This window comes from Mustelus asterias, chromosome 14 (genome assembly GCF_964213995.1).
Source record: "Mustelus asterias chromosome 14, sMusAst1.hap1.1, whole genome shotgun sequence".
NCBI classification, from domain to species: domain Eukaryota; kingdom Metazoa; phylum Chordata; class Chondrichthyes; order Carcharhiniformes; family Triakidae; genus Mustelus; species Mustelus asterias.
Window position 1 is genome coordinate 6,068,567 of NC_135814.1, and position 24,438 is coordinate 6,093,004.

General features: G+C 47.0%; 1 pseudogene; it reads left to right on the top strand.

The window, feature by feature from the left end:
• Positions 1-24,438, top strand: part of LOC144504114 (large ribosomal subunit protein uL24-like) — a 76,478-nt pseudogene that overhangs the window by 25,939 nt on the left and 26,101 nt on the right.

Below are 24,438 nucleotides of genomic sequence, written 5' to 3' on the forward strand. Positions count from 1 at the left end.
CATCCTTGTAAATCTTTTGCTGTACTCTCTCTATATTCTTATAATGTGGGGACCGGGGCTGTTTATGGTATAATTAAGGTTCTGCATCAAATTAATATAACTTTTCTGCTTCACATTCTATCCCTCTAGAATTAAGCCTCAGAGCTTGGTTTCTCTGTTTTTATGGGCGCATTAACCCATGTGCTCCTAGATTTTGTTTCCCCGCAAAATATACATTATTCATAAATTTACATTCCAGAACATCACTGAAAGTGCAATTCAATTCTTTCTGTACGACATGTTTGATTTGATTTGATTTGATTTATTATTGTCACATGTATTAACATACAGTGAAAAGTATTGTTTCTTGCGCGCTATACAGACAAAGCATGCCATTCATAGAGAAGGAAAGGTGAAGGTGCAGAATGTAGTGTTACAGTCATAGCTAGGGTGTAGAGAAAGATCAGCTTAATGCGAGATAGATCCATTCAAAAGATGGCAGCGGGGAAGAAGCTGTTCTTGAGTTGGTTGGTACGTGACCTCAGACTTTTGTATCTTTTTCCCAACGGAAGAAGGTGGAAGAGAGAATGTCCGGGGTGTGTGGGGTCCTTAATTATGCTGGCTGCTTTTCCAAGGTAGCGGAAAGTGTAGACAGAGTCAATGGATGGGAGGTTGGTTTGCGTGATGGATTGGGCTACATTCACGACCTTTTGTAGTTCCTTGTGGTCTTGGACGCAACATGTGGCCCAATACCACTGCACCTGATATTTATAAGATACATTCCATGATGAGGATATTGCCAGAGGGGGTTTACACAGTTAGTCCCTCAGTGCACTATGTCCCAGGCTTTAGTGCCTCCCTCAGCTTGTAGTCCTGGACCTTGGAATGTGCCAGTCTGCAGTAATCGATCACGGATGTTAGTCCAGTGAACATCCATCTGACAAAGGAAGAGGTTGGAGCCAGTCTGTCTTCAGCATAGGTTTATTCACACAACTCAGTGAGTGGGATTTTCCAGACCCCCTCCCCAGCCTGTTCTCCGATTGCAGAGGCAGCTCATATTGAAATTACACAGCCTTTCTATAGGTTTATCAATGTCTTCTGGCATTTTGTCACTATCTTCCCAAGTATTAACTACACCCCCAATTTGGTGTCATTCACAAATTTTGAAATGGTATGTCTGATTCCCAAACCCAGATTGTTGATGTAAACAGTGGACAGCAATGTTCACAGCGCCAGTCCCTGAGGAACACCACTTTCCACTTTCTGCCAGTCTGGCTAAATAACGAACCCCCACACTCTGCTTTCTGTTTTGTACCCAGCTTGTTTTCCAAACTATTGCTCATCACGATGCCTCTTTCTCGGGTTCCTTTCTCTCTCTGGCCCTCTGTTCCCACTCTCTGGCTTATAGTTGTCTTCCTGGCTGCCTGGTCTCTCTCTCTCTCTCTCTCTCGCTCCCTCTGACTCTCTGCTCTCTCTCTGACTCTCTGCTCTCTCTCTGATTCTCTGCCTCTCTCTGATTCCCTGCTCTCTCTCTGACTCTCTGCGCTCTCTCTCTCTGACTCTCTGCCCTCTCTCTGATTCCCTGCTCTCTCTCTGATTCCCTGCTCTCTCTCTCTCTGACTCTCTGCTCTCTCTCTGATTCTCTGCCTCTCTCTGATTCCCTGCTCTCTCTCTGATTCTCTGCTCTCTCTCTGACTCTCTGCTCTTTCTCTGATTCCCTGCTCTCTCTCTCTGACTCTCTGCGCTCTCTCTCTGACTCTCTGCTTTCTCTCTGATTCCCTGCTCTCTCTCTGACTCTCTGCTCTCTCTCTGACTCTCTGCTCTCTCTCTGACTCTCTGCTCTCTCTCTGATTCTCTGCCCTCTCTCCGATTCCCTGCTCTCTCTCTGATTCTCTGCTCTCTCTCTCTCTGACTCTCTGCTTTCTCTCTGATTCCCTGCTCTCTCTCTGATTCCCTGCTCTCTCTCTGATTCTCTGCCCTCTCTCTGACTCTCTGCTCTCTCTCTGATTCTCTGCTCTCTCTCTGATTCTCTGCTCTCTCTCTGACTCTCTGCTCTCTCTCTGATTCCCTGCTCTCTCTCTCTGACTCTCTGCGCTCTCTCTCTGACTCTCTGCTTTCTCTCTGATTCCCTGCTCTCTCTCTGACTCTCTGCTCTCTCTCTGACTCTCTGCTCTCTCTCTGACTCTCTGCTCTCTCTCTGACTCTCTGCTCTCTCTCTGATTCTCTGCCCTCTCTCTGATTCCCTGCTCTCTCTCTGATTCCCTGCTCTCTCTCTGATTCTCTGCTCTCTCTCTCTCTGACTCTCTGCTCTCTCTCTGATTCCCTGCTCTCTCTCTGATTCTCTGCCCTCTCTCTGACTCTCTGCGCTCTCTCTGATTCTCTGCTCTCTCTCTGATTCTCTGCTCTCTCTCTGACTCTCTGCTCTCTCTCTGATTCCCTGCTCTCTCTCTCTGACTCTCTGCGCTCTCTCTCTGACTCTCTGCTCTCTCTCTGATTCCCTGCTCTCTCTCTGATTCCCTGCTTTCTCTCTCTCTGACTCTCTGTGCTCTCTCTGGTTCTCTGCTCTCTCTCTCTGACTCTCTGCGCTCTCTCTGGTTCTCTGTCTCTATGTTGCCCCTGGCTCTTGCCTCTATGACTTGCCAGGTCCTTTGTTTCATTTGTTGTCTCTCTGGCGCCTCTCTTTCTGACATTGATCAAAGTGTTTGAGTGGCATGTTGTGCTCAAGGTGAGAGATGCTAATACCGGGGAACATTCTAGCAGCATGTGGTGTCAGCAATAAGCACTCCCAGCTTGTTCGACTTAGCTACAGAGTAAAGCTTTCTACTAAATGACACAATGATGTGTTTCAATCACTGAAGGCTCCCTTCACTACACTGAAGCGACATTTCCAATTCGAACACCAGACTTTATCGTGACCTCTCTTTGTTAGGCTGTCAATTCAGTGCCAATCTGAAGTGAATTATAGGCAGCTTTGTGTGTCATCTCTTCGCAGGAATGACTTGAACTGATGCCAGGTTCACTTCAACCAGGAGAAATATCAGATCTTCCATTAATCTGGTTTACTTTTCAAACCCAAGCATCTCCCATCCCATCAGCTCATTCCCAGTCAGTCAGTACTAAATAAAGACATTAGTGAACCAGATGGGTTTTTATGACAACATCTTTCCTTCCTTTAGGGGCTTCCTTAAGGAACTCTGCCACCCGTACCCGTGACTCCAGACCCACAGCAATGTGGCTGACTTTTAACTGCCCTCTGAAATGACCTAAAAATCCATGAAAATTCAAGGGCAATTATGGATGGTCAACAAATGTTGGCCGTGCCAGTGACACCCACATCCCATGAAAGAAACTCCCCCCCCCCCGCCACCCCCCTCCCCCCCCCCCCCCCCCGCCCCCCCCACTCCCCCTGCTGTACTTTCTTAAAACATACGACTTTGTAAAGTTTTGCAGTTCTGATGGAAGGTTGTTGACCCGAGACATTTACCGAGACTTTACCACTTCGCTCAGGTGAGGCTCGGGCGGCACAGTGGCACAATGGTTAGCACTGCTGCCTCACAGCCCCAGGGACCCGGGTTCAATTCCCGGCTTGGGTCACTGTCTGTGCGGAGTTAGTATGTTCTCCCCCTGTCTGCGTGGGTTTCCTCCGGGTGCTCCGGTTTCCTCCCACAGTCTGAAAGATGTGCTGGTTAGGGTGCATTGACCTGAATAGGCGCCGGGGTGTGGTGGCTAGCGGAATTTCACAGTAACTCTATTGCAGTGTTAATGTTAAGGCTTACTTGTGACTAATAAATAAACTTTAACTTTAAAAGTCCCACCCAAGGCCAACGGAGAATTCCGTTCTGCGAGGCGGTAAAATTCTGACCATTAACTCTGTTTCTTTCCCCACAGACGCTGCCTGCTCTGTATTTCCGGATTTTTCTATTCTTAGTTTCAGATATTCTGCATCTGCAATATTTGATTTCTTTCGTGATGTAGAATTTCCACCACCTCCTCGATAATGTACTGAACTATCTACAAACCAGCCTCCCATCCTTTGACTCTGTCTACACTTCCTGCTGCCTCGGCATAATTAAGGACCCCACGCACTCCAGACATTCTCTCTTCCACCTTCTTCCATCGGGAAAAAGATGCAACAGTCTGAGGTCACGTACCAACCGACTCAAGAACAGCTTCTTCCCTGCTGCTGTCAGACTTTTGAATGGACCTACCTTGCACTAATTTGATCTTTCTCTACACCCTAGCTATGACCGTGACACTACATTCTGCACTCTCTCCTTTCCTTCTCTATGAATGGTATGCTTTGTCTGTATAGCGCGCAAGAAACAATACTTTTCACTGTATGTTAATACATGTGACAATAATAAATCAAATCAAAATCAAATCAGATCAAAAGTTTGCTCCATTTTTGTTCCAATCCCTCCCAGTTTCAGTACAATATCTAACATATTTTCCCTCTCTTTAGCTCTGAAGAAGAGTTATAGAATCATAGAATTGTAGAATCCCTATAGTGCAGAAGGAGGCCATTTGGCCCATCAAGCCTGCACTGACCACAATTCCACCCAGGTCCTACGCCCATAACCCCACGTATTTACCCTGCTCATCCCCCTGACACTAAGGGGCAATTTAGCATGACCAATCAACCTAACCCACGCATCTGTGGAGTCATACAGACTAAAAACGTTAACTCAGTTTTCTCTCCCTCCAGATGCTGCCAGACCTGCTGAGCTTTTCCAGCATCCTCTGTTCTTGTTTCAGATTCCAGCATCTGCAGTATTTTGCTTATCATATCACCAGCTTAGACGTTTGGGCTCAAGTGGGTCTTGAACCCACAGTATCCTGACCGCAGGCCTGAGAGTGTTGCACTGAGCTAATTAAGGCTACCCCTTCCCTAATTCTCCTGCAATGTAGAATTCTGGGACACCAGCTGCTGCTGGCATTGAGAATGAACCAAATCAGTTACTATTCACTCTTGTTACGAATCCCCGCTGATGTTATGTGCGAGAGTGTTTCAACCTGAAACACTGCTTTCCTGTGATGCATTGTTTTGGATATTAGCGAGAAAGGTTTGCAGAAACGGTGAAACCTCAGACCTCTCTTTCGTTAACAAAAACAAGTATTTATTAAGTAGAAGAAAGATAATAAAACACTGCAAAGAACAATCTTTTATTTCAGCAAATTAACAGTAAACACTTCGTCCCTCACAGACTGAAAACCCAAAAGTACTTTTTTCCCCCGTAATCCTAAACTCTGCTGAGACTCCCAAGCAACAAGCGTAAACCTATTGGTCAAATCTAGCCAGTGATTACCACACTGCGCAGCTTATGTCTCTAGGACTTGGGAACGGTCTTTTGTTCAGAGAAGAAAATTATCTTTTGCACAAACTGACTTTTGCCTTCAGCGCTTTATTTCCATCTGACCTGTCTCCTGAGGGTGACTGCCCCTCTCCCCTGCTCTTCTGCTGCCTTCAGCTCCTAATCTCTGGCTGAAATGGTTCCTGGAGATGGCTGCCTCTCCCTCTCTCTCTCTCTCTTGCTGCTGCTTCTTCAACACCTCATCTGTGTCTGAACTGCCTCCTGGCTCGCGGTACTCAGGCTACTAATTGTATCAGTTGCAAAGAACACCTATTTCCCTATTCTTTCCTTTTCCTTCCTTTCTATTAGTTGCTGCCGAGACTTGGTTTACAATATACATGGCCGTATGATTTTACTTGTGCAAAAAAAACATTCATTTCAATAGCGTCCTAACATTTTGTGATATAAAGTTTAAAGTTTATTTATTAGTGTCACAAGTAGGCTTACATTAACGCTGCCTAACCCCCTAGTCGCCACGCTCTGATGCCTGTTCGGGCACACTGAGGGAGAATTTAGCATGGCCAATGCACCTAACCAGCACGTCTTTCGGACTGTGGGAGGAAACCGGAGCACCTGGAGGAAACCCACGCAGACACGGGGAGAATGTGCAGACTCCACACAGACAGTGACCCAAGCCGGGAATCAAACCCAGGTCCCTGGCACTGTGAGGCGGCAGTGCTAACCACTGTGCCACCGTGCCACCCATATGCTATTCAAATAAGACACCAAAGCAAGGTTTTGGGCAGAATTTTCCCGTTCTGCCTGCCACAGGAAGTGTAGCGGGCGGGACATGGACAAAGGTCCATTAACCTCAGGTGGGATTTTTTGACCTTGGGGTGAGCGCGGCTGGAAAATCCCACCCTTTGTCTCTATGTCTCAGTGAGTCAGGTAGATCCTATTTCTAGAACGCCAGGGATTCTTTAAAAGTATTCCACCCAGGGCTGGCACCACTGAAAGCAGATAAATTGGCCATTCACCCCATTGCCAAGTGTGGGATGTGGGCTCTGCACAAAACAATGTTAAATTTAATTAAGCAAGGAATGAAAGGAAGAGTTTGTGATTATATTGCGCTTTTCATGACCTCAGGACGTTCCAAAGTGCTTAACGTCCAGCAAATGTATATTTTGAAGTGTAATTCACCGCTGTAATGAACAGCAGAGTCTGCGTTAGTTTGTATGTGAGGTACTTTGAGATGCCACAAGGCGTGATATAAAAGCTAGTCTTTGCTTCAATGTCCGGGATTTTAATTCAGATGCAATATTTTGCTCAAGTACCTGGCGATATCGCTCAGCGTGCAGAGTGCAGTCAACTCATTGTCAAACGTCTCCTTGATAGACCAACACCTTCTAGAAATCCAATCACTTTCTGTGTGAAATGGATGCCTTGGTTAAGTGTTTCCTGTGATTATAATTGCGTGTGATTGAATTGCTGCATGAATGATTACACGGAGCGGGAGACAAAAGATTAGCGAACCTGCTATTTTTATCCACAGTGCTATCCCAATAAAACCTTGATTCAAAGCAGGAAACCTCTTTGCCGTAACCTCCTTTTTCTCAGTTGCCAGTCGAGCATTATCATCAGTTACAATTGGGCATTGGCAACAGTTATCTTTTCCCCCTCACGCACATCCATCTGGCCATGTGGTCTGGACCTCCCCTGCCACTGGATAAATCCTGACCATGGAGGATTGAGGCCCTTCCGTGGGCATTGATTGCCCGCAATTTTCATAATGGGCCTGCTGACGCGACACTGGTAAAATTGCAGTGGGGCAGGGGTGGGCAGGCGGGTAGGTAGGTGGTGGGCAGGCCCCTTGCTGGGTTTAGCAAGGGGCCTGCCCACCACCTACCCAGAATGTGCAAACTCCACACACAGTGACCCAAGCTGGGAATCGAACCCAGCTCCAGGGACCTGGATTCGATTCCCGGCTTGGGTCACTGTCTGTGCAGAGTTTGCACATTCTCCTCGTGTCTGCGTGGGTTTCCTCCGGGTGCTCCGGTTTCCTCCCACAGTCCAAAGGTGTGCGGGTTAGGTTGATTGGCTATGCTAAAATTGCCCTTAGTGTCCTGGGATGCGTAGGTTAGAGGGATTAGTGGGTAAATATGTGGGGATATGGGGTAGGGCCTGGGTGGGATTGCGGTCGGTGCAGACTCGATGGGCCGAATGGCCTCTTTCTGTGCTGTAGGGTTTCTAAGATTCTAAGATTCAAACAGTTAGAAACACACACTTTGGGGTCGCTCATTAATGGGCTCCCTGAGTTCATCAGAGGGTGACTGTCTGTGCAGAGTCTGCACGTTCTCCCCGTGTCTGCGCGGGTTTCCTCCGGATGCTCCGGTTTCCTCCCACAGTCCAAAGATGTGCGGGTTAGGTTGATTGGCCGTGCTAAATTTTCCCTTTGTGTCAGGGGGATTAGCTAGGTAAATATGTGGGGTTATGGGGATAGGGCCTGGGGTAGGAATATTGTCGGTGCAGGCTCAATGGGCCGAATGGCCTCCTTCTGCACTGTAAGGATTCTAAAGTACTGGAGAGCTGCAAGTCTCTGATTGGCTGACAGCTCTCAGTAGCAGGTCTTCTTGTTCCTCCAGGTCCCACCAGTCTATTAATGACCATAAACTGTGTGGCAGCCTTTTTAGCCAATGGGAGTGGGTGCGGATCCTGTAGAATAACTTGCAGCGTACAAGGAGCATATTTAACCCATTGCGTCTGTGTCGGCTCTTTGAAAGACTATCCAATCAGTCCTATTCCACCTCTGTTCTTCCCCCATAGCCCTGCTTTTCCAATTCCCCTTTGAAAGCTACTACAAAGTCCCAGATGACCATTGCCTGACTGATGGTGATTTAACTGGAGGATCATCTCTGGCCAGGGGCCAGGTTGTGAAAGTGGGGTCTTTATGAATAATCTTAGCTGGTATGGGAATTGAACCGATGTCGTTGGTGTCGCTCTGCATCACAAACCAACTGTCCAGCCAACTGAGCTAAACCGACCCATAGGTGACAGCTAATATTGAAACTGTTCCATCACCCTTTCAGACATACATTCCCGATTGTAAGAACTTGCTGGCAAATCAACCTCCTTCTCCCTCACAACCTTCTCTAGTTTCTCCTTAAATGTATAGATTCTATTCACTTTAACCATTCTCTGTGTTGGAAAGCTTCCAAATTCCCACGCCTGTTTGAGTAAAGGAGTTTCTTCTGAATTCCCAATTGGATTTCTTGGTGATTATTTTATACTGGCGGCCTCTAGTTACGATCTTCCCCACAAGAGGAAACATTCTCTCTGTATCCACTTCATCAAAACCTTTCAGAATTGTAAAAAGTTCCATTTGATCATCCCTCAGCACTCTTTCCAACAGAAAAGTGACCCAGTCTACGAATCCTTCCCTCATGTGTACACCCACATATTTCTGATACCATCCTTGTAAAACTTCTCTGTGACCCCTCTGGCGTATACTGTGTTATATCAATTCTATAACACAGTAGCCAGAACTGTAAGCAATGCTCTAAGTGTGATCTCACCAAGGTTCGATACAGGTTTACCTACTTAGAGGATGGGCAACATTTGCTGACCTTGCCAGCAATGCTCACACCCTATGGACCAACCTCTCCTTTGTAGGTGGGCCCTTCAGCCCATCCTCAATGCTACACTAAAATGTCAGCCAATAGTAAACTCTTCCAGCGATGGGGTCCATTTTGCTGTGGGGTTGGTGTGATGTGCTCCCATTCTCGCTGTTCCAACCCTGGTGATCAATTGGTACGCTCAAATACACGGTGTTGTGGGTAGTAGGTCAAGATGTTTCTTTTTACAAAAATCACAAAAATACAGAAATTAATTTGGATGCTGTATTTCTGTTATAGGCCTGGTGTACCAAGGGTACTAATACCATCTTCAGTATAAATCTCTGTCTGGTGGTCTTCATTCGAGCAATCGAATTCTTCTGGAGCATTGAAAGAGCCTCAATTTATGATCTTGTCCAAAGACCATCTGTAACAGAGCAGCACCCCCTCACTGCAGCACTGCTGTCTTGCCCATGTGGCTTTGTGTGCCTCAATCTTGTCTCTAATTTGAATTTAATTTCCTACTCCAAAGAACTTGAACACACAATCCAGGCTGACACTCCAATGCTGTACTGAGGGAGTGCTGCACTGTCGGAGATGCTGTTGTTTGAATCATAGAATCCTATAGTGCTGAAGGAGGCCATTCGGCCCATCAAGTCTGCACTGACTCTCCAACAGAGCACCTCACCCAGGCCCTATCCTCGTAACCCCACATATTTACCCTGCCTATCCACCTAACCTACTCAACTTGGGACACTAAGGGGCAATTTAGCATGGCCAATCCATCTAACCTGCACATCTTTGGACTGTGGGAGGAAACCGGAGCACCCGGAGGAAACCCACGCAGACACAAGGAGAACGTGCAAACTCCATATAGACAGTGACCCAAGCCGGGAATCGAACTTGGGTCCCTGGCACTGTGAGGCAGCAGCACTAACCACTTTGCCATCATGCCACCCACAATGAGATGTAAATCAAAGGCTGTGTCATCTTTCTATGGCGGAGGTTTAAAAGCCCACAGTCACTGCTTCAAAACAGAGCAGGGCAAATCGCCCCTGTATCCCAGTCCAACATTAATCCCTTAAACAACCTTCACAAAACAGATGAAATGCTTATTACCACAATGCTGCTTGTGGGAGCGAGCTGTGAACAAATCCATTGCTTTTCATTTATGAGTACACCAAAAATAATGAATTCATTGACTATGAAGCAGTTGGGATGATCCCAAAATTGTGAAAGGTAGGGGAGGTGATGGCCGAGTGGTATTATCGCTGGACTATTAATCCAGATACTCAGCTAATGTTCTGGGGACCCGGGTTCGAATCCCGCCACGGCAGATGGTGGAATTTGAATTCAATTTAAAAAATCTGGAATTAAGAATCTACTGATGACCATGAAGCCATTGTCGATTATCGGAAAAACCCACCTGGTTCACTAATGTCCTCTGACGGAAATCTTTGTCGCTTCTTTGGACACGGGTGAGGTCCCTGAGGATTGGAGGATAGCGAATGTGGTCCCGTTGTTTAAGAGGGGTAGCAGGGATAACCCAGGAAATTATAGGCCGGTGAGCTTGACGTCCGTGGTAGGGAAGTTGTTGGGGAGGATTCTTAGAGACAGGATGTATGTGCATTTAGAACGGAACAATCTCATTAGTGACAGACAGCATGGTTTTGTAAGAGGGAGGTCGTGCCGTACAAATTTGGTGGAGTTTTTTGAGGAAGTGACAAAAACGGTTGATGAAGGAAGGGCGTGGATGTTGTCTATATGGATTTCAGTGAGGCATTTGACAAAGTCCCACATGGCAGGTTGGTTAAGAAGGTTAAGGCTCATGGGATACAAGGAGAAGTGGCTAGATGGGTGGAGAACTGGCTTGGCCATAGGAGACAGAGGGTAGTGGTCGAAGGGTCTTTTTCCGGCTGGAGGTCTGTGACCAGTGGTGTTCCACAGGGCTCTGTACTGGGACCTCTGCTATTTGTGATATATATAAATGATTTGGAAGAAGGTGTAACTGGTGTAATCAGCAAGTTTGCGGATGACACGAAGATGGCTGGAATTGCGGATAGCGAAGAGCATTGTCGGGCAATACAGCAGGATATAGATAGGCTGGAAAATTGGGCGGAGAGGTGGCAGATGGAGTTTAATCCGGATAAATGCGAAGTGATGCATTTTGGAAGAAATAATGTAGGGAGGAGTTATACAATAAATGGCAGAGTCATCAGGAGTATAGAAACACAGAGGAACCTAGGTGTGCAAGTCCACAAATCCTTGAAGGTGGCAACACAGGTGGAGAAGGTGGTGAAGAAGGCATATGGTATGCTTGCCTTTATAGGACGGGGTATAGAGTATAAAAGCTGGAGTCTGATGATGCAGCTGTATAGAACGCTGGTTAGGCCACATTTGGAGTACTGCGTCCAGTTCTGGTCGCCGCACTACCAGAAGGACGTGGAGGCATTGGAGAGAGTGCAGAGAAGGTTTACCAGGATGTTGCCTGGTATGGAGGGTCTTAGCTATGAGGAGAGATTGGATAGACTGGGGTTGGTCTCCTTGGAAAGACGGAGAATGAGGGGAGATCTAATAGAGGTATACAAGATTATGAAGGGTATAGATAGGGTGAACAGTGGGAAGCTTTTTCCCAGGTCGGAGGTGACGATCACGAGGGGTCACGGGCTCAAGCTGAGAGGGGCGAAGTATAACTCAGACATCAGAGGGACGTTTTTTACACAGAGGGTGGTGGGGGCCTGGAATGCGCTGCCAAGTAGGGTGGTGGAGGCAGGCACGCTGACATCGTTTAAGACTTACCTGGATAGTCACATGAGCAGCCTGGGAATGGAGGGATACAAACGATTGGTCTAGTTGGACCAAGGAGTGGCACAGGCTTGGAGGGCCGAAGGGCCTGTTTCCTGTGCTGTACTGTTCTTTGTTCTTTGTTCTTTGTCCTTTAGGGAAGGAAATCTGCCGTCCTTACCTGGTCTGGCCTACATGTGACTCCAGAGCTACAGCAATGTGGTTGACTCTCAACTGCTTCAGGCAGCTAGGGATGGGCAATAAATGCTGGCCCAGCCAGTGACGCCCATGTCCCACGAATGAATAAAAAAAAGAACAATGAAAGGTGGTCTAGAAATGTAAACCTTTCTTTCCTAGAATTGTAACTTGGTCCTGCATTCAGTGCCAGAAACATTGGAGTCAGAGCAAGAACTTTCAGTCCCTCAGGTCTCGGCACCACCCTCCCTACGCACCGCCCCCACTCCACGTAGATCATGGATGACCTGTTCCTCAAACTCCATTACCTCCAGATCCCTTCACCCCCCCTCCGCCCCCCTATCCAACAAAAAAAACCTATCAATCTCAATCTTGGAAACTTCAAAACATCCCCACTTCTTCAGAGCGGGGAGTTCCAGATTTCCATTCCCCTTCGTGTGAAAAAATCTTTCTGGCAGCACTGCTGCCTCACAGTGCCAGGGACCCAGGTTTAATTCTGGCCTCGGCTCACTGCCTGTGTGGAGTTTGCACGTTCTCCCCGAGTCTGCGTGGGTTTCCTCCGGTTGCTCCGGTTTCCTCCCACAGACCAAAGATGTGCGGGTTAGGCGGCTTGGCCATGCTAAATTAACACTAGTGTCAGGGGGATTAGCAGGGTAAATATGTGGAGTTACGGGGATAGGGCCTGGGTGGGATTGTGGTCGGTGCAGACGCAATGGGCCGAATGGCCTTCTGTACTGAAGGGACTCTATGCTTTCCCTCCTAAATGGGCCTGTTCCTCGTTTAAGATGATGACCTCCCCTCCATTCTTGATTACCCCACCAGAGTAAAGAGTTGCTGTGTCGGCTCTGTGTTTGCTGGCTAGATGTTACCGGTGAGTAATCGGCAATGCTACTCTGACCTCTCAGCTCTTGCCCCGTGCCCACATCCAATTGGTGAAGATTTGTATTCTTTTTAATATCTGCCTTGTGAGTTTCAGGGGCAAGGCTGGGTGAAATCTCACTGACAAAACCTGGATTCCCAATGATAAGTATCCCATCCGGTCAGGAACTCATCGGGGAGAATTAATGATCCAGTGAGTAGTCCAGTTAAGTGCGCATCGCTGACAAATTAATAATAAAATCGTGTTGAGCGGGTTCTTTTTTCAACTGGAATTGACTGCACTTGCTGGTTAGGGTCACCTCAGGAAGAGGCACTCTCCAACAACAATCTAACTGGGCCTTGCCAATCTGGCCTTGTAAATATCACCGTGCTGTGCTTCCGAGGTTAAGGGTGATATCCATCACGAGGTGCAATTATAACAATATTACAGGGTCTACTTTATCCATCGACCCCTGCTGCACAGCTCCTGTTTAACATGTCCAATTAATGAACTGTCTTATTCATTACTGTAGATTAGTTGTCCTTGCACTCTGTCCCACTCTCTCAGCATTAAGTGCAGTGGATGGATGGGGTTGTGTGTGTGTGTATTTGCCTATGTTTGTTCAAGTATACATGCCTATGTCCTGAGGGTGTATGTGTGTGCATGTTTGTGTGTCTGTGTGTGTGCACGCATGTGTGCATGTCTGTGTGTGCAAGTGTGGCTATGCGAGTGTATAGGCTTGTATACGTGCATGTCCGGGTATATGTCCGCGTAAGGGCGGCACGGTGGCACACTAGTTAGCACTGCTGCCTCACACGTCAGGGACCCCGGTTCAATTCCCGGCTTGGGCCGCTGTCTGTGTGGAGTTTGCACGTTCTCCCCGTGTCTGCATGGGTTTCCTCTGGGTGCTCCAGTTTCCTCCCACAGTCCGAAGGACGTGCTGGTTAGGGTGCATTGGCCGTGCTAAATTCTCCGTCAGTGTACCCGAACAGACGCTGGAGTGTGGTGACTCGGGGATTTTCACAGTAACTTCATTGCAGTGTTAATGTAAGTCTACTTGTGTCACTAATAAATAAACTTTGAACTATGTTTGTGCAGGTATACGTACCTGTGTGCTGAGGGTGTATGTGTGCGTGTGTGCGTGTGTGCAGGTGTGTGTGTGCAGGTATGTGTGTGTGTGTGTGACTGAAGCCAGAACATGGTTGTTGGTCTCTGCACAGTTCAGTAACGATAGGAAAATCTTGAAAAACCCTTTATGTCTCTCTTCATTGCTCTTCCTTGTCCAGTCTATGCCAGATATCATCGAACTTGCCCCACATCCCAAGTTAAATTTGTAATCATTGAAAAAGTAGACAATGTTATACATTATAATATTAACATTATTTAAAATATTATAATTAAACTTGCCTCCTTTGCAATAGTGGCCATAATTTGAAAGAACTCCATTGACCGGGAAGCATTTCGAGATGTCCTGGGGCATTGTTAAAGCAAGTTCATTCTTTCTTTCAATGGGTTGCGCATTGTCTGGGAACCAGCTGCAGCTGAGGGGACAATTGTTGGGATAATTAGTTTTAGGATTCTGGAATGAGGCCATAGCAGGTGTCACATCAGCTGTGGCTCAGTTACTCTCAGATAAAAGGTCATGGGTTCAAATCCCACTCCAGAGACTTCTGCATAAAATCTCGGCTGACACTCTCAGGAGGAGTGCCACATGGTTGGAGGTGATCTTATTTTTTGGCTGAGGTGATAAACGGAGACCCTGCCTGCTCTCTCAGGTAGATATAAAAAGATCCCGTGGCACTATGTTAAGATATTCCCTCAGCAACCCTTCAATAAAAGCACTTGTGCAGACAAAGGTGTTATTCATGGCACTGACTCTGATTTGGAGTAGGTCCATAGTGGAATCTGAAAATATAAAATTCTCAACTTCACGTTTAAATCCCTTTATTTTCTTGCCCTTCCTGATCTCAACATCCAACAACCCTTCCTGAGGTGAATTCCTTCCCTGAATCTCTCTCCTCTCCTTAAAACACACCTCGCTAACCAAACCCCGGCCACCCATTCTGAAAATCTTCCCAAATAAAAACAGAAAATGCTAGAAAAACTCAGGTGGTCTCTTTCTCCTTCTCCTTCTGAAGTCTTACATAGAAGCACACATAGAAAATAGGAGCAGGAGGAGGCCATTCGGCCCTTCGAGGCTGCTCTGCTATTCATTATGATCATGGTCGGCACAACATCGTGGGCCGAAGGGCCTGTTCTGTGCTGTACTGTTCTATGTTCTATGTTCTATGGCTGATCACCAAATTCAATATCCTGATTCCCCTCTCCTTCCTATATTCCTTAATCCCAAGAGCTATGTCTAATTCCTTCTTAAAGCCACACATCTTAGCCTCAACTACTTTCTGTGGGAGTGAATTCCACACATTCACCACCCTCTGGGTGAAGAAATTTCTCCTCACTCAGTCCCAAAAGGTTTACCCCTTATCCTCAAACTATGACTCCACATTCTGGACTCCCCCACCATCGGGAACATTCTTTCTGAATCTGCCCTGTCTAATCCTGTGAGAATTTTATAAGATCTCCTCTCACTCTTCTAAACTCCAGTGAATATAATCCTAACCGATTTAGTCTCTCCTCATATGACAGACTTGCTATCCCAGGAATCAGCCTGGTAAACCTCCGCTGCACTCCCTCTATAGCAATGACATCCTTCCTCAGATAAGGACACCAAAACTGCACACAATACTCCAGATGTAGCCTCACCAACGCCCTATACAATTGCAGCAAAACATCCCTATCCCTATACTCAAACCCTCTCACTATGAAGGCCAACGTACCATTTGCCTTCTTTACTGCCTTCTGTACCTACTTTCAGCAACTGATGCACAAGGACATCAAGGTGTCGCTGAGTATCCATCTCTCAATTTACAGCCATTCAGGTAATACACTGTCTTCCTATTTTTGTTACCGAGGTGGATTAGCTCACGTTTATCCACAATATACTGCATCTACCATGCAGATGCCCACACACTCAGCCTGTTGAAATCACACTGCATCACCTCTGCATCCTCCTCACAGCTCACCCTCCCACACAACTTTGTACAATCTGCAAATTTGGATAGCAGCCATTCCAAACCCGGTAACTACATTTAAATCTAGTTAATTCCACGTAAATAGGCTTCGCACCCATTCCGGCTCGAAGCCGTTCTCACCGGAAAAACAGGGCCAGGAAGATAGCAATCCGATTCGCACCCGGCCTGAATCGGAATTTTGGCCTTGCGTGCTATCTTCCCGGAATACCGAGAAGCTGATCGACCGGTGAGTTGATCCGATAGGATCACGCCCGTTAACTCTGTTTCTCTACAGATGCTGCCAGACCTGCTGAGATTTTCCAGCAGTTTCTGTTTTTATGTCATATTTCCAACATCTGCGGCATTTTGCTTTTATTATAGCCATACAATACTTTGAGATTCTTCCATTCCTCCAAGTTTGGTCTCAGATTGATCCTCGCCACCATTGGCGGTCATGCCTTGAGCTCTCTGGTCATAGAATCATGGAATCATAGAATCATAGTGCAGAAGGAGGCCATTCAGCCCATTGAGTCTGCACCAACAACAATCCCACCTAGGCCCTATCCCTGCAACCCTACATATTTACCCCGCTAATCCTTCTGACTATGCATCCCGGGACACTGAGGGGCAATTTAGCATGGCCAATCCACCAAATCCACACATCTTTGGACCTGAAACTCTTGAACACTATCCCTAAACCTCCCCACCTCCCGCTTCTCCACTACTTTAACAACCTAATTCTTTGACCAAGCTTCTCATCACTTATCCTCATTTCCCTTTATGTGGCCTGGTTTTTCAGTTGTAATGCTCCCACAAAGTGCCTTGGGATGTTCAACGATATTATGCAAGTTGTTGCTGTTCAGTAGCTAGCCATCTCATTAGTTGCGTGTTGGATCATGCTGTGCACAAAATAGCTATCGTGTCTACCCAACGTAACAATATCTACTGAGCAACGTGATGAAGGTCAGTGCAGATCATAGAATCATAGAATCACTACACTCCAGAAGAAAGCCATTCGGCCCATCGAGTCTGTATCGACCACAATCCCACAACCCCACACATTTACCCTGCTAATCCCCCTGACACTAAGGGGCATTTTAACATGGCCAATTAACCTAACCTGCACATCGTTGGAGTGTGGGAGGAAATCGGAGCACCCGGAGGAAACCCACGCAGTCACGGGGAGGACTCCACATAGACAGTGACCCGAGGCCGGAATTGAACCTGGGTCTAACCACTGTGCCACCCCGTGCTGGTCTATCTTACCCCAGTCTCAGCAAAGAAATTACTGGATGTAGGTATATGTATGTGTGTATGGATAATATATATGTATATATTAAAATAAAGATACACATTTGTCCTGCCATTCTAAGCTCTATAGGTCAGTAAAAGGTTCTGACAAACAGGTTATTAATAGTACACAAAGCAGCAATGCTTACACGTGGTGACTTCTGTTTTAGAAGTTATTCCTGGGGTGAGCGTGTTTTAACTTCAGTTTGATTTCTGTCCCTGTTTTGAGCAGGGGGGAGGTCAGAAATTAAATGCACGGAGCTAAATCGCCTGGCGGTTAAAGGAATTGGAGATGTCGAGGTGTGGTTGACGGGAGCTTAGTGAATGATTAGAAGTGGTTTAATTTGCCGCTCTGTCAGCGGGAGTTGATAAGCCCTAAGTGGCTGTCAGGGAAACACATCAGTCTTCCGATCAGGGTCTTACACGGAAATTCATTCTCTAATTAGAAACTTCCTCAGCGGGGGGAAAGCAAAAAACATTATCTAAATAAATACTTCCATTAGGGACATTGTGGCTGCAGGCAGCATGAACCGGTGAGTTATTAATGGAGGACGGCCAACCCAAGATTAAGATGGATGATTTATTAACAAATGGGCCTGATTGGATCGTTGTCTGAGGCAGTGTCTTTTCGAAGGTCACCCTGATCCTTATTCAGTACCCCCTCCGCCACTGCACCCACCTCCCCCCCCCCAGCCCATCCCACCCACACTTCACACAGAACAGGGTAGGGAGGGTGCCCTCAATTCACAGTCCGTTTGGTTTTACCAAATTACCGAGTGCGCCATTTATTGTTGTCGGTCGCTCACTGACTCCATGTCCAGTCATGGCACTAACTAAAAATTCTTATTCGTACATTCAAATCCCTCCAGGGCCTCACCACCTGCCCTATCCTTGTCACCTCCTCTGGTTGGCTGTAGGGATTCGCATTCTAATCAGTATTCTGTAACTTGATTTTTGTGTCTCTGTGCCCTGTTTGAGAGCAGATATCCACTCCATCTGACGAAGGAGCAGCGCTCCGAAAGCTAATGGTATTTGCTACCAAATAAACCTGTTGGACTTTAACCTGGTGTTGTTAAAACTCTTACTGTGTTCACCTCCTCCGGCCCCAGTTCTCGGTGTTTCTCCTGTTCCGGTCTCTTAAGCTTCACCGATTTTCTTTCCTTCATTCTTTCATGGGATGTGGGCGTCGCTGGCTGGGCCAACATTTGTTGCCCATCCCTAATTGCCCCTTGAACTGAGTGTCTCGCTCGGCCATTTTGGGAGCAGTTGAGAGTCACCCATATTGCTGTGGTTCTGGAGTCACATTTAGGGCAGACTGGGTAAAGATGGCAGATTTCCTTCTCTAAAGGACATTAGTGAACAATTGACAATGGTTTCATGGTCATCAGTAGAGTTTTAATTCCAGATTTTTATTGAATTCAAATTTCACCATTTGCCGTGATGGGATTCGAATCGGGGTCTTCAACCCGCCATTGGCATTTGTGTCTTCAAGCAGGCCAACCTGAATTCCCTCGCCAAACCTTTCCGCCTCAGTACCTCTCTCCTCCTTCGAGACCTACTTCTTTGTGAATCCTTGGGACATTTTGCTGCTTTAAAGGTGCTATCCAAATGCCAGTTGTTGTTGTGATGGACACCAATCACCGAGGCCTCCCTCCACACCACTCAAAGTGCAGCCACCCCTAATGGCCTCTCCGGGGGTGGGGGGTGGTGGGGGGTGTTTGGATCTGTCCTTGGCATACCAACAACAACAGCAACAAATGTGTCAGGTGTCAGCCAAATACTCAGTAGATAGCACTTTGACCTCCATGTCCCACACTGGGCTTGTGGGTCAGATAGTGTAGGTTGGTTCTCTGGTAGAGAACTGAGGGAGTGCCACACTGTTGAAGATGCTGTCCTTTGGACAAGACGTCTAATCGAGGCACGCACAGTCCTTTCAGATGCATATAAAAGATCCCAAGGCACTCGTTTGAAGAACAGCAGGGGACCTGTTCCTGGTGTCACAGCCAATATTTATGATAGAATGGCTACAGCACCGCAGGATACCATTTGGCCCATTGGGTCCATGTTAGCTCTCTGTAAGAGTAACTCAGCGAGCCTCACTTCTCTGCTCTTCCCCCTCAGCCTGCAAATATTCTCTCTTCAGGTAATAATCCAATTTCCTTTTGAAAGCCTCCATTGAATTCACCTCCACCACTCTCTCAAACAGTGCATTCCAGATCCTAACCACTCCCTGTGTGAATCTGTCTCCACCACACTCTCAGACAGTACATTCCTGTTCCTAACCACTCGCTGTGTGAATCTGTCTCCACCACACTCTCAGACAGTACATTCCTGTTCCTAACCACTCGCTGTGTGAATCTGTCCCCACCACACTCTCAGACAGAACATTCCAGATCCTAACCACTCGCTGTGTGAATCTGTCCCCACCATACTCTCAGACAGAACATTCCAGATCCTAACCACTCGCTGTGTGAATCTGTCTCCACCACATTCTCAGACAGTGCATTCCAGATCCTAACCACTCACTGTGTGAATCTGTCTCCACCACACTCTCAGACAGTGCATTCCAGATCCTAACCACTCGCTGTGTGAATCTGTCTCCACCACACTCTCAGACAGTGCATTCCAGATCTTAACCACTCACTGTGTGAATCTGTCTCCACCACACTCTCTGGCAGTACATTCCAGATCCTAACCACTCGCTGTGTCAAAAAACCAACCTTCGTTTCACCTCTAGTTCTCTGTCCATTGGTTTTAAACCAGGGTCCTCTGATCCTTGACCCCTCTGTCACTGAGAACAGTTTGCTCTATCCGAACGTTCATGATTTTACACTTCTATCAAATCTCCTCTCAACCTTCTCTTCTCTAACCAGACAACACCGACCAACTACCAACCAGAACTGGTTACCTGATCGTTATCACATTACTGGTTGTGGGATCTTGCTGTGTGGAAATGTGCTGCCACAATTCCTACATTACAAAAGTAAGTATACTTTATAAGTGCTTTGGGAACTAAAGTATTCCTCTTTCTTTTTACAAAGCAGATAGAGAAAGAACTCGCATTCATATAGTGACTTTATGACCTCAGAAAGCATCATAGCCAATAAGGTGCTTTGTGAAGTATGTCACAAGGTTTGGTTGATGAAGCATTGTATTGGAGACCAGGTAGAATTCCCATCACCGTCTTTGCACAGAACTGCGGGATCTTTTCCATTCACTTGAGAAGGTAGATGGGGCCTTGGTTTAACGCCTCAAAGACAGCACCTCTGACAGAGCAGCACTCCGTCTGCACCGCAATGACTGAGAACGGGTCAGCCTAGATTACACACAGATGTCTCTGGAACAGCCTCACTTAGTGATGAGAGTGCAACTCCCCCACCCCCCCCCCCCCCCACCCCCCCACCCCCCAATCACAACTGGCACCTGGGTTCCAAGCTTCTCTACCTGTTTCTGTTGGAATAGAACTGGACTAATCCTACAATGTTGTGGAGATGCCGGCGTTGGACTGGGGTAAACACAGTAAGAAGTTTAACAACACCAGGTTAAAGTCCAACAGGTTTATTTGGTAGCTACCAAATAAACCTGTTGGACTTTAACCTGGTGTTGTTAAACTTCTTACTGTGCTAATCCTACAACCCACCTTGTTAAAGTAAAGTAAGGTTTATTTATTAGTCAGAAGTAGGCTTACATTCACACTGCAATGAAGTTACTGTGAAAATCCCCTAGTCACCAAAATCTGGCGCCTGTTTGGGTCCACTGAGGGAGAATTAACATGGCCAATTCACCTAACCTGCACATCTTTTGGACTGTGGGAGGAAACCAGGGCATCCGGAGGAAACCCACGCAGACAGAGGGAGAGCATGCAAACTCCACACAGACAGTGACCCAAGCCGGGAATCGAACCTGGGTCCCTGGCGCTGTGAGGCAGCAGTGCTAACCACTGTGCCGCCGTGCCACCCTTGTTGCCATGTCTCTCACTACCACAATAAACTGCTGCAGTCGTAAGCAACAAGATATCAGCCACTTCAATCTCTGCTAACTAGCTCTTGTTTATGTTCATTACTTTATGTCCACTCGTTGCAACCCAGTGATTCTGTCCTTGTAATTTCGAAATGAAGAGGCATCAATATAGATTCCTCCACTGTTTTACCTTCTGATAACTCTCTCTCTCTCTGTGTGACTTCCCTAGCCAGATTGGTTCTGGCTTGCAATCAATTTAATTCCCCAAGCAGCTCTCAAACTCGTCCGTCCTTCGACTCGATAATGAAGCAGCGAATTTAGAATTACTCATTGCTACATTTACAAAATGATCGTCTGATTATTTAGATATAGGATCGGACAAGTGGTAAACGTGGAGTGAATTTCATTTTCGCAAAGCACACAGCCAGTGTAAATTACGGAGCTGAATTAATTCCTTCGTTAAATGGAATGAAACAACTCGATCTATACTTCACCTTAGAAAGTATTGGTTGCTCTTGGCTGAGGCTTACTTGGATTAATTTTCACCAACTACCTCCCCCTCCCCAACCCAAACTGGGGTTTCTTCTTAACTGCCTGTAGGAGATAGTAAGAAATCTCACAACACCAGGTTAAAGTCCAACAGGTTTATTTGGCAGCACGAGCTTTCGGAGTCTCAGGCTCCTTCTTCAGGTGAGTGAGGACTTGTGTTCACAAACAGGGCATATACAGACACAAACTCAATTTACAAGATAATGGTTGGAAAGCGAGTCTTTACAGGTAATCAACAGACAATGTGAGTGGAGAGAGGGCCAAGCACAGGTTAAAGAGATGTGTATTGTCTCCAGCCAGGACAGATAGTGAGATTTTGCAAGCCCAGGCAAGTCGTGGGGGTTACAGATAGTGTGACATGAACCCAAGATCCCGGTTGAGGCCGTCCTCATGTGTGCGGAATTTGGCTATCAGTTTCTGCTTAGCGATTCTGCATTGTCGTGTGTCGCGAAGGCCGCCTTGGAGAACGCTTACCCGAAGATCAGAGGTTGAATGCCCGTGACTGCTGAAGTGTTCCCCGACAGGAAGGGAACACTCCTGCCTGATGATTGTCGAACGGTGTTCATTCATCCGTTGTTGTAGCGTCTGCATTGTCTCCCCAATGTTGGAGATAGCCTGTCACCTGCCAGGGTGCTATAATAAGTCTTTGAAGCAGAAGTCCCTTCACCAAAATCCCTTTATTTGCAATTCCAACAGCAGTACACAGAGTGCTCGCAGTCAGCAGTCTACCTGTGGGAGTGCCAGAGAAACTGACAGTCCCGGTTAAATACAAGGAAAAGATTCCCTGATTGGCCCATCAACTGACTCCTTAATCAGGGAGTTCATATTCCAATAGGCCAACCTCAATGGCCTGATTGAAGTCATGACGAGGATGGCAAGGGGTAGTGCCAGGGCCTGGCAGGGGCGAGGCTTGGAGGGGCGGGAGGCGGCCTTGTTGACCCCACATCGGTGTGTCTCTCCTGTTTGGGGGGGGGTGGAAAGGTTGGCCTCTGACTGTGGGGCGGGGGGGGGTTAGGTGTTTGGGTCACCCTCATGTATGCATTGTGTGAGGCGGGGGGGTTACCCATTCATTTAGGGGTGTTGGGGAGATTGCCCCTCAGTGGTGAGGTGTTGGGGGCGTTGACGTTGTCAATGGGGAGTCGCCGATTCCATGGGGCAGGTGTGGGGGTGTTTGGGAGGGTGTGGGGGGGTTTGAGGGGAGTGTCAGTTAACTCTGAGGTCAATCTTCTCGCTGGTGGAAGCACTGAGTTTTGTTAATGGGGAATTGTGGTGACCTTCAAAGGAGGTTCCCATCTGCAATCCTGGACAGATGCAAAAAGTCCCTCGGCCTCTATTGGAAGAAAAGCAGAAAGGTTCTACCACTGTGCAGTCTTTATTCCTCAATCAATATCACACAAAAATATAGACACGTGACCCATATATTATCACGTTGCTGTTTATGGGATCTTGCTGTGTTTCTGCCTTTCCTATATTATAATAGCTCATTGTGTTAAATATTTCATTGGGTGTAAAGCACAAGGTGATGTCCCGTGGTAATGAAAGGCACCAAACAAGTAGAAAGTCCGGAATTCTCTCAAAAACATTTTGCGTCGAATTCATGTGAAAACTGGAGAAAGTAAAGAAATTAGTGAAGCGGGGTGGGAGAATCGCTCCCAAATTTTTCCTGCTGACTGGAACACAGGGAGGTGGGGGGGGGTGGGGGAGGGGGGGGAATGGTGAAAGTGGGCTTCAAACAAAATTGAATGGGTGCTTCATAGAATCTCTACAGTGCAGAAGGAGACCATTCAGCCCATCAAGTCTGCACCCACTCTCTGACAGAATATCTTACCCAGGCCCTCTGCCCGTAATCCCACACATTTACTTCACTAATCCTCCTAACCCGCACATCTTTGGACTGTGGGAGGAAACCGGAGCACCCGGAGGTAACCCACGCAGACACGGGGAGAACGTGCAAACTTCACACAGACAGTGACCCAAGGTTGGATTTGAACCCTTGTCCCTGGAGCTGTGAGGCAGCAGTGATAACCACTGTGCCAACATATCACCGTGTAGACAGTGGCTACGAGAATATAGCGGGGGAATGGAACTTATTCTTCTAAAGAGAGCTGGCATGGACTCAATGGGCTGAATGGCCTCCTTCTGTGCCCCTATGAATGCGGAAACCTACTGCACAGGAGCACATTACAAAGAAATTGAGAGAAAGTCGTAAGTTAAAAAAAAAGCTTGATTTTTATGATGAATCTATACTGGGGCGGGGGTAGTGGGCGCTGCAGGGTGAATGCTATTTTAACCAGAAGCAGAGTTAGTGTTGAGCCCCGAGTGAATATAATATAAACTGTCTGTTTGTGCCTTTGTGCCGATTCCACCAGAAGGTTATTTGAGGGTCTGGATTTGTTTAATTGCGTGTGACAGTCTCCAAAGGGTTTGTTCGAGTGGAAGAGTGCTGATTACTGCCATGACTTTTATTAGGCTACCACGACAGCTATCCCCACCCACCACCCCCCCAACCCTCACCCCAACCACAGTCCCTGCTCCATCTGACACTTTACAACCTGATCACAAGCCAGAGCAATAAAGGTGTCCTTCATCCAATCTTAGGTGGCGATTTTTAACACTTTTTATTCTTTTATGGGAATCTACCAGATACAAGGCAGAGCGATGGCGGTTGGAGCAGAGAATGATTCCTTCCTGCAGTTGTGGGTGAAATTATTGGAAAATGTGTCATTAAAGCATCATGAAATTGCAGCTCTCTCTCTCTCCCGACTCTCCTTTTCTTTCCCTTGTTGCTAAATGTGCCTGATTAATTTACGCAAACTATTACTTGTCGAGGGGCTGCTGTGGCTTTTGTC